This window comes from Diadema antillarum, unplaced genomic scaffold, assembly GCF_040938485.1.
Source record: "Diadema antillarum isolate AM-2024a unplaced genomic scaffold, OU_Dant_1.0 scf00000132, whole genome shotgun sequence".
Taxonomy (NCBI): Eukaryota; Metazoa; Echinodermata; class Echinoidea; order Diadematoida; family Diadematidae; genus Diadema; species Diadema antillarum.
Window position 1 is genome coordinate 1,690,839 of NW_027271021.1, and position 13,562 is coordinate 1,704,400.

The 13,562-nt window shown below is 37.9% G+C and overlaps 1 long non-coding RNA gene across 1 annotated transcript; it reads right to left on the reverse strand.

The window, feature by feature from the left end:
- Positions 1–4,863: 4,863 nt before the first annotated feature.
- LOC139720707 (uncharacterized) lies at positions 4,864–6,581 on the reverse strand. Its single transcript, XR_011710174.1, has 3 exons — positions 6,369–6,581; positions 5,778–5,931; positions 4,864–5,186 (listed from the first exon to the last, which is right to left on the reverse strand). It is a non-coding gene; the product is annotated as an uncharacterized lncRNA (long non-coding RNA).
- Positions 6,582–13,562: the final 6,981 nt, after the last annotated feature.

A 13,562-nucleotide genomic window follows, 5' to 3' on the forward strand; every position in this document is an offset into this window, starting at 1 on the left:
TTCAGCGAAAGCTATACGAATGTGAGAATGAGAGAGGGAGAGAGAGAAAAAGTTCATGAGGACTGTAATCATAATACCCTATACATAGGGTTTGTTATCAACTAATTTGAGTCATCATCATTTAAGTAGTATGTGTGCGTGCGTGTGCGTATGCGTACAAAGAAGCGATAGTCATAGATTTGAATACATTAAACAGAGGATTAGCGATTGGGGAAGTACAGTCCATAAAAATTATTGAAAATGCAGACACAGAGTTCTAACCAATACACTAAAGTCTGTTGTTCTTATGATTCATTGGCGCATAGTTCACGGATTAATATCATACCGCTACAAACTTTATTCTGACACACGAAGTGAAATTTGCAGTAAAAATATATTGGCCCCTATAAATCTATGCCATAAAAATTAGGGAAAAGGTCCCCTTGTTCGTTTTAAAAATTCAACAAAGTGCTTTATTTGCCCCTCATGCGATTCCTTTTGCCTTGTATATATGCGATTATGTGAACAATGCCTTCGGGACCAAGTATAGGTTAGGTAGGCCTATCAACGTAAGAAAATGTCAGTATTTCCCATTGTCCCTCACAGTTAGGACAAAAATCAGTTTCATGTTTATACCGTGAAATTAAGTTCACAACGTACGTGACGTATATTTTACTACTAGAGTGTTCATTATCACATCGTATAGTGGTTCACATTCTGTACAAGTATTCCATGTTCGCTTTGTTTTACTTTGTTTTTGGATGTCTCAAGCTGATTTTTATCAAATAAACTTTGAATTCCTCTTAGAATGGTATGTTCTGTACTATTTCACAGGTGGTTTCTTGATATCTCGCAAAAGTTAGAAGGCAAATCCTCATCCCTACCAATGCTATAATACCATCCACCAAGCGTATGGTGACACGCATCAGTGGACATTTCGAACTTGACCAGGCACCTGCAAGTGTCATTGAATGCCCCATTATTCATTATCGCGCAGTACGAGGGCACCCCGTACCCACATCAATTACCGCATCCTCAGTTCGTAGCAAATTAGCCATTATGTTGTGTTTCCGGTGCAAGCAGCACAAAACTGCTGCGCATGTTGCATTGCACTAACAAGCTACTATAGTACATGTAATCGTATACTGTACATTCCGTACACTGCGTTCACAGTGTTCAACACCGTGCTCTTCATTATAGGGCACGGATGTCATAGACGTCAGGCGAATATCGTGTCTTATCTCCCTAATATACAAGTGTACGTGTTATAGGGATACTTCAACAGTGGAGAATAGGCCCTGCCGTACTATCATCAAGAGGTACTATGTACAAGGCATCTCACTGGTTTCAGCGACATTTAGGGCGGACTCACACTGTGCGATTTTTACTGCGATGCGCTGCGCTGCGACAATGTGCGATATCGCAGCCTGTTGCATTCTGTCGCAGGTGCTGCGATGTATACCGCACACTGTGCGATTTGTGGCCTACGATTTACACCGTGCGCATGCGTACATCGTACATTACGGCACCTGTTCATCATAAAGAACGGTCACCATGAATGAAGTCACTCGTGATTTTTTTTTTTTTTTTTTTTTTTGCGACGTTGGTTTGAAAAGTACATGTATGTTCAAGCTTGCTTTTTTTTTAATTCTAAAGTAACTACAGAAATTACTAGATATGAATCGAATAACACTGTATATTCTAAGAAATAAAGTTAATAATGATAGAAAAAAGAAATGCCATATTTTGGTATTAATTTGGATCACTGCCTGGATCAAAGTCCCCCCCCCCCTTTTTTTGGAGGGGGGGGGGGGTTACGTGGTTGTGGGATTCTTGATCATTGGAAATAGTCATTTACAGCATATTACGCATATTTATGTAATTATTACAATGGGTAGAAATCACAGTAAGGGTGAAAAAGTACTGCTTGGTGGAGGTCTGTATTCTCTGAGTGCTTTTCTAAGGCTTTGATAGTGGAATTCTAGCATTGTGGTTTCTCAAACACATAAAATATTGTGCTGACATATTTTTCTGGTTGGCCCTTGAAAAATTCACTCTTGTTTTGTGTACGGTATGTAATTACCATCCAGATGTAAGGGAATCACACTTATTTACAATATATATTGATTCACAAATAAAAACGTGACAAGAATAAAGATAATGATATATTCAAGTCATTAAATTAAATCTAAAATATAGACACATTGATCACAATTAAAGTCAATTCAATAGTTTATTTATTTCCATCATCAAAAAAGAAAAAGATAAGATGGTACAAAGCAGTTCAAGTTGTCGATTTGTCTTTCTATATCATGACTACAGCTGTATGCTTCAATTAGTTCAATACAATTGTACTGTCAAAAAAATGCAAAAAAAAATGCAAAACTAGTAGGAAAAGCAATATCATAATTGTGCTGTACAATTCATATATACATACTGCAGTATGGATGCCATAGTTCTTAAAAGTATCACACAAAGTGACAAAAAACATCAACTTCCATTTCTTTTCCACATAAACAATGAATAAATTCAGTCAACTTGAACATCTACAAGAAGTTCAGCTCAACCTGCAATCTAACATACTCTACAAGCAATGTTTACAGTTAGAGTTTGTGTTCAAAGGTACATAAACACTTACTGTAAACATACAGTGTATTTTGAAAAATGCCAAATTGAAATGATCATACCAACATCCGAAGGGGTGCTTTGAGATGCACTAAATGTGCTACTGGTCCTAATCCAGATTAATCAGACATTGCATACACTGCAAAATACTGTGGCAAAGCAGTCATTTGAATTGAAATTCCAACTGTGTGTGAACCTTGTCAATTGTATACCTTAAAAATGTAATATCATTACAGGAGATCTCATCTTCAACATTGTCCATTTTCTGTCCATCCCAGATTATGTTGGTGCCTACCTTAGGCATTCTTTACAAGAAGAAGATGTGCTGGTTAAAATGTGCGGAAGAAAAAAAATAAAAAGTTTCAAGGCTAGAGTACATGTAATTTTGGTTACACATATTACTTTCCAGAATTGACTTATAAGCAAGAAATATACAATTGTGTTACCAATAAATCAGGAAGATACAAATGAATGAACATTGAATTGCTTTGACTGATAAGGGTAAGTTGCAAATTGTAGCCTACAATGTAGCAAATACAACTATAACAATTTGCTGACTCAAACTCTCAGATGTTGAGTCCAGTAAAAAATGTTATCCATCGATACAGATAGAGGTATGATAAAAAACAAGCAAACAAACAATCATAATTTTGTGCAGAGGGGGAGATCAGCTGTTAAAATATGTATGATTAAAATACCATGCAGCACTTATATGGTAGCATATATACGACTGCATAGGAAAAAAATAGCTATCTCAGAACGCTGACTGCTGCATTCACATTGCTCTAATTCAGAATTGCACAGTAACATGATTTCTTGTTTGCAGCTATAGTACAACTTATTGCAATGATACATGTGCCATTCTCCATTTTTCTAGCTCAAACATTTCTGGCAATACATGTATCATTGTCAGAATCACATTTGAATACGCTTAGACAAGGGCGATGAAAACACACTGTGCAATTCCATCATTGTGCAATGATTATTAAAAGCCTTGTTGATGTAGACTGGCATTATTAGGGTGATTAATAAGTTTACAAAACTAAGTTGTTCAATGGTCAAGTTAAACTAATATTAGACAACTACAGTGCACTCCCGTTATAACGAACAAGGTTACAACGAAATTTCGTTATAACGAAGTAAATCTTCTGGTCCCAAATTATCACCATTAATGTCTATGGTAAAAAATTCGCTTATAACGAACACGGTTATAGCGAAATTTCCGTTATAACGAAGTCTTTTCCGAGCGCCACAGACAAAGAAAAACAAAAGAAATGTGCTCCGTTATAACGAAATGCAAATTGCTTTCGAAAATTCGTAGCGGAACAAGCATTTATACTAGCTCCTCTGCATGGGTGAACGCTTCACACTACTGTGTGTTCGCTCTTTGTGTCACGCACAGTTTCTGAGGGGAACTTGCGTTTATTATTGTGAAACAGTTATCCCATCACATTTCACATAGCTTTCCAGTGTATGATGAGTATTCAGCAAACAGAATATGATATACGTGGTTTTCTTGTTTTCGTTATATATTGTATTTGTTCGGTTATAACGAAATTTCGTTATAACGAAAGAAAACTGCCGGTCCCGAGCATTTCGTTATAACGGGAGTGCACTGTAGCAACAAGCTCTCACTTCCACAAAGGCCTAAGGTGTTTTTACTCTGTGCAGTCCTGTGAGTGACGAAGAAATATGATGTCATGTCACTATCACTTTTGCAACAGTGCAAGTCATATACAACAACTTCAAGGTAAAACATCTCTTGAACTTCTGAAGTTTTCCATCGATTCAAAGGAAGTTTTGCTTACATGTTCAGCTCACTGCAAAGTGTGTTGCCGTGGTAACAGCACTAATTGCCCTCAAGGTTATGTAACGGCTTTAAGAACAGCTTTCTTCCCCAGTTTTCGAGCCATTAAAACAATGTTTGGCCCAAATGTTGAGTTTAATGTAAAGTTGCACAAAACATACATTTCTAAACAGTAGTGGAAAGAGTGTTGCTATTATCTCTGAACATTGTAATGGCCCTCACAAATCAAACAAAAGCTTGTGGAATTTTTCCCTCTCCAGTTTTCCAGTGATACAAACAAAACATGGTACATTTGTTGTACATGATTTAAAGTTGCAGGATACATTTTAAAGAGAAAGGGAAAGTGCATTGTCGGAGTAACAGTGCATAATCGCTTTAAAAGCTTGACAAAACCTTGCACATTGAAATTCTTCAGCTGTTTGATGGTATTTCAGAAAAAAATAAGACTCACGGTGATTGCACGTAAATTTGAGTTTTTCGAGAGTAGCTGTGTTTGTAGTTGGTGGGAAAACAGAAATCAAACCATTGTAAGTTAACATCAAATGCATGTAAAGTTCATGGAAACTTGCACTGGTCCAACATAAATGAAAGAAACAAGTCAATATGTCAGTTTCTTCAAGTTCCACCTTCACGACTGCCTGCTGTAGTAGCTACCACTTTCCTGCTTTGAAAAGTCACATTTTGTTTCCAGTAAGTCCCAGAGAGACAGCAATGTCATCCCACACCGATCTTGCAGTTACAGGTGTAAGTGTTGAGGTGAACTACATGACAAGGGCTAAACAAACACAAAAAAAGAGAGCAAAAGGGAGAAAATAGGGGAAATATTAATTGTTACAAAAATGCATAAGGTTCCCTGTGAAGCGAATGTTTGTAGTTTAGGATGCCTCCAACTTTCCGCCAATTTGCTTACAGTGTTTACAGCACTTGAACTACACACATTAGCAACTGACAACCACAGTTGAGTTATCGAGTTGAGTTTTTATGAAGTTCCTCGACCATGGAATTGACTGTGGAATTTTATTTTCTTGAAAAAGTAAAAGAACAATGTGGCATGTCTTTATTTTATACTTAGAGAACTTACGCCTAAATAATCCTTTCGACAGTGACCATAGATCTGAACGCCCTGACAAAAAGAAGTATCCCTGGATGATAATTCTTTGAATAAAGTCTACTCAACAATGTTCTTTGAAGTATGTAAATCAAATTTGGGATTTTCAGGTACACCCCAAATACATAAATATGTTGCACTTGTCTGTAGAGAGAGAGGAAAAAAACAACAAGAAGAAGCATGTTTTTGTTTTTCTTTCTCTCTCTATTTTAGAGGTAAAGCAAACATTTTCCATTAGTGCATCAGCAGGGTACTTACTGCTGATAAAATTTTGGTTTCCTTTGCTTCTTGACTCCTCCTTATCTTCTTAGGTTTTGCTTTGACAGGTCCTGCTTCTCCTTCTCCTGCTCCTTATGTGTAGCATTTCAGCCTTTGACGCCTTGCTGGTAGAGTCTTTATCATCTTGTAATTCCTAGTAAATAGGAGAAAAAGAAAAAGAAAAAAAAAACCACACAGACATGATTACATATTGTATTGAATTAGAATGATGAAGAGGGATGCATTCCCCCTATGTCTTACAATGGATTCATTCTTTCAAAGAAATGATGTTTTCATTTATTTCTAGAAATTGCTTACAATGACTGTATTTGAAGTTCTATGAATAAACTATTCATCACTTTTAGGGTAGCATGAATGAAATTTTTATTTTCTTCAAAATACTGTAAAAGACAATTAAATGACACTTTTTGAAATAATATCTTTCTTGCTCTCAACTTAATGTTTTGTTTTTTTTTATTGTCAAGCCACCATAAAAAGAAAAAGAAACTGATGTATTCACACATGCAGTCACATAAACATTTTGGAAAGTATAAAAAGTGTTTATTTTATCTTCTAACATATATACTGTACCTCAGTCTCCAAAATTGGTTAGGTATCCTCTTGGCATGTTTGTCCTCAGAAATTGCAGGTAAGAGAGGGATTCATGTACTTCTGCAGGACAACCAGTTGCCAGCTGCTCCTTTTCTGCTCTTCCTTTTCAACATTGAGACAAGCCTCCAGTATGAATTCCTTAGAGATTTCATTTTTATTCAGACCTGTTTAGGGTGACACAAAGGGACAACTATTTTCAGGCATTTATGATAATTACAGTAGACTCTAAATTTAACATTTGGGTAAAAAGGACAACATTTGGGAGTGAATCTAGAGTTAACAAACACATATAGTGATGAACAAATTTATTCAACTATTCACCATTGTTGATCATTGGACAGGCCTGTACATAAGTGCTTCATAAATTCATATGTCACAATCATAATTATTTCAGTCATTTACTAAGGTCTAAGGGCTCGAAAGCTTAACTAAATTACACTATGCATTACATATAGTGTACGTTTAGTACAAGTATGTCAATATACAAACATGTGTAACACATGACGCACACAGCATTGTTTCCTACAGTCTGCAATTTTGGATAATTCATGATTGCCCTTGAATGATGTTTTACATTCTGCAATCAAACTGCAAGTACAGTTTGTACACCCTACACATTGGGGCAGGGTCTTTGATGATTTCAGACTGAGAGTTCATTTTGATATACTTTGTTATGAAATTAAAGGGCAATTAAAGTTAACAGAGAGTATGACATGTACACCGGTACTGTACTGTATACTATATAGCCTTACCAAGTGCTTGTGTTTGTGACTTGCTGAGGCAGCAACGACAAGGCTGTGTTTATTATCGACACAGATTAACAAATGATGCACTGCCGGATAATCAAATACTTTGTAGCACTAGTCTGCAGACCTGAGCATGAACATTGTTACAGCCTCATACAGTAACAACTTTCAGTTTGGAGTGCATGATCGATCATCACATAAAAACTCGGACAAACATGGATAAAATGTTAATCACCTAGTAACCTACATGTAGAGAGGGTCACTTCAATGCATTGCATTTGTTTTGTGTGTGTGTGTGTTTCTAGACTACAATTTCTGTACAAGTCTCCAAGAACAACTGATCAATCTAAGTTACCTCAGCTCCACTTAGGCCTTATTGTTAAAAATCTAGAGTGCTATACTCCTGGCTTTATATACTGTAGTTAGGTAATTTCCATGAGACTAGACACTATGTCTGCTCTAAAAAAAAAAAAAGTTTGGGAACAGTTTGTTTATTTTTTGTCTAGGATCTGGATTCATACTGCTTGTAACTATAGCAATGGATCTCAATTACAGTGTAGGTCTAACTCCAACGGTTAGAGTTCTAATTCCTCTAACGTTATACAAAATAGGTCTAAGCCTACGGTTCGAGCGTTAGACCACAGCCAAGGGCAGGAAAGGCTAGCACAGCTACTGACAATCTAGATCCAGTAGGTGCCTAGGCCTAAGTAATAATCGACACTGTATTTCTGTAGCCATCACTAGCTTTACCAGAGTAGGCCTACCGTATGATTTTGATAACCATGAGCACATTTTGGCCCCCCCCAAAAAAAAAAAAAAATGTAGACCCATCTTAAACGTTAGTACCCTTACGTTAGATCACCGTAAGGGACTAACATTACTATCGTTTAATGTTGTAAAATGGGTCTAAAACTAAGAAGAAGCCTGCTGACTGCGAGTAGTGCTAACGTTACTCGTTAGTGCATGCTACAAGTACGACTGCTAGTGCTAGACTAATTAACTGTTAGATCTAGTGCTTAGGGTCTAGACAGACTAGTTTAGTTAATCTATATAAGACTTTAATAAGAAAATGTAGATTTCTAGAGATCGTATCACTAATAATATCAGTTACATCTTGATGGGCTAGACTTTCAATTATCAATATCCTTTCCTATCAATGTGTAAAAAATATCTGGATCTGTTTCTGTTTCTGTTCCGGTTCCGTCGGTTATAGAGGTCTACTCAGAATTAACTGTACTCAGTGGCGTATCTAGGGGGGGGGGGGGGGGGCAAGGGGGGCACGTGCCCCGGGCGCCACTCCTTGGGGGCGCAAAAAACGAAAAAAAAAGAAGAAAAAGAAAAAAAAAACGAAAAAGAAGAAAAAAGAAAAGAAGAAGAAGAAGAAGAAGAAAAACTCGCCCGGAAAGGGGGGGGGGGAGGGAGAATGGTGGGGGGGCAGAAAACCAAATCAAACAAGATAAAAATAAAACATGATGATGACTCGGACAAAATGACAATGTTTATTGTGTTCACACAAGAATTCCATGTTCTGTCAGCTGAAATACAAAAATTTTCGGCTCGCTCGCTGCGTTCGCTCGCCAAAATTCATATAAATAAAGAAGGTAAGAACAAAACGTGATGATGACGAGGACAAAATGACCATGTCTATTGTGTTCACACATGTCATTTTATATTTAGCAAGCAAAATGTTTCACGGAGCAGAGGCTGCAATTTCTTTCGTTCTGAAGCGATCGCCGATTGGATCAAAAGAATGCGCCAACGGTTTCGAACATACGGGGGGGGGGGGACCAAATCAAACAAGATGAAAACGTAATGATGACGCGGAAATATGCAAATTTCGGCTCACTCGCTCGTACAATTTAGAGTATCTTTTTCAAGTCCACAGTTTGTTGGTATAAATGTTTATCTATAAGGCCGTCACTATTATCTTGATTAGGATTGTAAGATTAAATAAGCCAAAAAATGACAAGAATTCCATGTTTTGTAAGCTGAAATACCAAAATTTTCGGCTCGCTCGCCAAAATTTATCAAAAAAAAAAAGAAAAGAAAAGAAGAAGATAATAACAAAACGTGACGATGACGCGCACAAAATGACAATGTCTATTGTGTTCACACATGTCATTTCATATTAAGCAGGAAAATGGTACACGGAGCAGCGGCTGCAATTTCATTCGTTCTGAAGCGATCGCCAATTGGATCAAGAGAGGACGCCAACGGTTTCGAACATATGGGGGGGGGGGGCAAAAAAAAACAAATCAAAAAAGATAAGAACAAAACGTAATGATGACGCGGAAATATGCAAATTTCGGCTCACTCGCTCGTACTAATTTAGAGTACTAGTATTATAAGTCCTCAGTTTGTTGGTATAAATCGTTATCTATAAGGTCGTCACTATATCTTGATTAGAATTGTAGGATTTAATAAGCAAAAAATGACAAGAATTCCATGTTTTGTAAGCTGAAATAGAAAAATTTTCGGCTCGCTCGCTTCGCTCCCCCGTCAAATTTTATCAAAAATGAAAAAGAAAAAAAGAGATAAGAACAAAACGTGATGATGACGTGGAAATATACAAATTTCAAATTTCGGCTTACTCGCGCGTAATAATTTAGAGTACTTTTGAAATTCCTCATGCAGTTTGTTGGTATAAATCGTTATCTATAAGGCCGTCACTATATCTTGATTGGAATTGTAAGATTTGATTAGCAAAAAAATGACAAGAATTCCATGTTTTGTAAGCTGAAATACCAAAATTTTTGGCTCGCTCGCTACGCTCGCTCGCCAAAATTTATCAAAATTCATTACATTTAAATCACCCTCAAAAGACCCCTTTAAAGTGCTTGAAAAAGCACATCATGTGGACTTTGTTTAAAGTCCCTATACCGGGATGGGGTTGGGGTTGAACACTTTTTCAGAAATTAGGGGCGCAATTTTCGCGCTTGCCCCGGGCGCCGTTTTCCCTAGATACGCCACTGACTGTACTCCACCAACGTTTTGTAACTGTGTGTTAGTATGGTCGTGTGCATGTGCAGGGCAGGAAGAATGTTTCACATTTGATGCCTCTAGACTTGACTAGATCTCTAACTGTTGGTTACTCTTTTTCAACGTTATGTCGTTAGACAGAAACCACGTCTAACATTAGGTTAGGCCCTAACGTTATGTGTTTACTGTTACTGTTAGTGTTCACGTCCACGTCAGTCGATCCAGTAGCAGTGCAATACTAAGCCATTATGGTCTAGACTTAGATCTAGGGCCTGTCCAGACCAGGGGCCTAGCCCTAGTAGTTTACTGAAGTATACAACGTGTATGTCGATTTAATTTATAAAATTCGACTGGAACACGTATGTACATAGATCTAGGGCAGACTAGGCCTAGAACCACTTCTAGGCCCACACACGTATTTAGGCCTATATAGCTAGATATGGGTCTAGTTTATAGTATACTCAGTAGGGCCTAGGCTTAACGCTAGTATAATTTAAACATTAGATCTAACACTTAACAAGTTAGTCCAATTTAAGGCTATGCATACAGTACCGGTCCGGCGGTACGCAAACAAAATTTTAACCAACCCACAGACTGTTTAATCTGCCCTCGTTCAAACTCTATACATGGGACTACGTATGGACAAAACGGCTGCAATGGACGCGAGAAGCCCATATTCATGGTAGAATTACTCACGATTGCACTCTAAGTCGTTGTAAAACTCCCTCCCCATCTCATCTGCGTCATCATGTGGAGATAGATCAGTAAGCAATTGTGAAATAAAGGAAGCATATCCAGCCAAATCTTGATTAGTACTTCTTCTACCACCTTGCTTCACTGAAAGTTTTCGATCATCGTCGCAAGCGATTGTCGCAGAATTTTGAACATGTTCAAAGTTCTGCGATGGGGCTGCGATCCCTGCGATATCCCCAAATCGCCGGTTGTCGTATCGCAGACATCCTCACACTGTGCGATTTCTCGTCGTGCGACATCGCAAAGTGTAAATCGCAGTAAAAATCGCACAGTGTGAGTCCGCCCTTATGCTGTTATATCGCAGAACGCTGTGCAATGCCCTTCTTCCATCAGCGTCCATGTTGGTTGCAGAATACAGAACTTCGTAATTTTCACACATAGTGTCTAGTTCAAGATTCCCGCTCGCCTGGTACATCCATGGTCTGACTGGATAAACAGAACAATGACGTCAGTAAGTACAGATTGTTATTGTTCATTACACAATTCGAATGAGTTGATAGCAAGGCCCGACATTTTATTTTTAGCGTATACGTAGTAGAGCCTATTACCAGGCACAACCGGAAATAGATGCCACAACGTTAAGTTTTGGTGACCATTACAATTTTTTAAGTGCGTGCATTGGTTTTGTGCTTTTCTCAGTCAGAAAAGGTAAGGATATAACTCGAGTCTCTCAGTGCTTGATCACAATACTGTCAGCTGTACGTACCGTGAAAGCTTGCTGCCGCGTAGGCTGTATGTAATAAGGAGGATAAAAGTTGCCGCGAACAGGGTTACAAACTATATAATTTTCACGGCCGAACTCGTGATGGCGGTCGAATTTACAAACTCCTTTTTTTTCTATCTTTTCTCTAAATCTTATCTATCCAACAATAGAAGATGGCATTCATAAGTTAATGGACCTGATCATTTCATTTATATGTGGTGACATGGATAATCGTAACATGCAATTATGATCATGTTTGTGGCATTTGAAACACTTAAATGCAATATACCATGTAGGAATTGGTAGCCCTGTACCTTACAATGCAGTGGCAGATCCAGAGGGGGTGCACCGGGCGCCCCCTTTATTTTTCGTTAATACACCGGGGGGGGGGGGGGGGGGGGAGAGACGTGGGCCCCCATTTAATTTTGTAAAAGCCACTCCCCCCCCCCCCCCTTCCTTCACGGAATTCCTGATGGATCAGACCCTGAATTTGCACGTGATTATCAAGGTTTATAGTACATTTAATATTTTATTAAAACCATTTAGGCCTACCTTTTTTTTTCGCGTAATTTCTTAGTCACGTCAAATGGTATTTGACGCTCTTCAACTTAGACGTTCACAATAAACGTACATTAACTCTCTCTCCCGGTCTTTGTCGCTTCAGTCCTTCAGAAAGGTGCATTATTCCAATTTTTGAACCCTCCCCCCCCCCCTTCCCAGAATGATCAGGATTTTGTTTTTGTTTTTGTTGTTTTGTTTTTAGATAAGAGATGCTGGTGGTTATGGTACACTTTGTAGATCAATCACTATCTTTTTAAAACTTATTCCATTTAAATTACTTTTACTATATAAATGTCATATTGCATGGTGCGCGTATATATTTGCATAATATACCCCCTTTCGTAGTATAAGAATATTCTTCTAATGCTTCTGTTCTTTGTAGGAAATTGATGAGAGATATGTTCCTGTTTTGTGTATTCGCTCGTTCAGTGGTTAATTGCAGACAAAGCCTCCCACGCTCCCGCTTTCCGTAAATCCCCCATCTCGGCGGAAATTCCCTTGTATTCATTGAAGTCGCGATGTATTGTTTCGCATCGGCAATATCCTGTGTTGAAACTGTCGTGCGGTACGCTTTGAAGGGAAATTAATCCAGGGAAATTAATCCCAACAATACATGTTGATTGAGTTAATGGAGCAATATTAGTAGAAGACATCAGTGAAAGTTTGATGAAAATCGGGCAATCCGTTGAAAGTTATGATTTTTCGAAGCTTTGGTGATGAGACCCCTGGATCAGAAGACTACTACGGATCATGACATCACATAATTATGGACTACCATTATGATAAAAGAAAATCTGAAGAAAGTTGAACATTTTTTTCACTTTTCTAGCATAATAAAAGAGCACTAGACTTACCTATTTCACAAAGCAGGGGGAATAATACTACCCTTGACATAATAATAAATGTCAGTAACAATTTCATGGAATGTGTACTTTTTGTATGAAGTTATATTTTGTGGAATCTTCTTTACACTTTCTTTATATGATAGTCCATAATTGATGTCATGATCTGCAGTAGTATTCTGAATCAGTGGTCTCGTCTCCAAATTTCAAATATTCATAACTTTTCAACCGTTTGTCCGATTTTCCTCAAACTTTCACTGATGTGTTCTACTAATATTGTTGCATCCACTCAATCCACATGTAGGCCCTATATTGGAGGTTAATTCCCCTTTAATACACATGTCACGATTGCATGGCCGTTATTATCACTGAAAGTGGAATTTTAGTTGATGAATCGTGGAAGAATTGTGGCGATATACTATCAGATCTATCAGATGATGAGGTCAGTCATATAGTTATGCCAATCGCGTTGTTCCTGAAAGCTTTGGACAGTGTGTTATAGGAAATAGAATAAATCTATGAGCTACTAATAGCGGTCAACCATGGATTGCCCATAACGGTGATATCCCAGCATAATTGACCTTTGCTT